The sequence below is a fragment of the Capsella rubella genome, unplaced genomic scaffold (assembly GCF_000375325.1).
Source record: "Capsella rubella cultivar Monte Gargano unplaced genomic scaffold, Caprub1_0 scaffold_3, whole genome shotgun sequence".
Classification (NCBI taxonomy): Eukaryota; Viridiplantae; Streptophyta; class Magnoliopsida; order Brassicales; family Brassicaceae; genus Capsella; species Capsella rubella.
Window position 1 is genome coordinate 3,041,373 of NW_006238921.1, and position 805 is coordinate 3,042,177.

Genomic DNA, 805 nt, shown 5'->3' on the forward strand with positions numbered 1-805 from the left:
AATCTTCATTAATTAGAACATATTATATAACAGCTCAATCAATAAAATATTAACTATATTTGAGATCGTTTAAATAGTTAGCAATATAAAACTTCAGAATATGAATCTTATATACAAGTTTAAATGTACTAACCATATTTTGAATTATTTGTATAAAAATTAATTAACTATGGCTATTTATCAAATGTGCACACAATAATAATTACCATCACCTAAAATATAGATATTTCTAATTAAAAAATTAACGTAATTATAGGAACAAAAAAGCAATTACGAATGCAATTAAAGAACATTGTTAAGGTAGTCCATAATCGTAATTAGGTTTACCTGAAAAATAATATATGGTTTTACACTTATAAGCAAAAAAGTTGGTAGTTATCTTTTAACTATAAAAATTCACTAATTTGGTAAAAGTCAACTTTGGGACGATTATTTTAAAATTTTCAAGTATATATTTTTTTATAGCATGTAAATGGTATTATTTATAAAAAAAAATCTAATTGTATTAGAAATAATGGGTACGAGACGGGAGCGGATAATTCAAAAAAATAAAATATTATCCAAACTATTTCTCATAAAAAGCATGATGAGAAAAAATAAAAGTGTGCACATTTAATGTATAAAAATAAGTTTCAATTTTCAAATATCAAATAACATTTATGATACATGAACATGAAATTTGAATTGTTATATTTCGTTTTAATTATTCAACTTTATTCCAAATTTGAAATATTGGAATATGAAATAACAGGTACGGGTAATTTGAAACATAAAAAATATCATCTAAACTATTCCTGAGAGAATA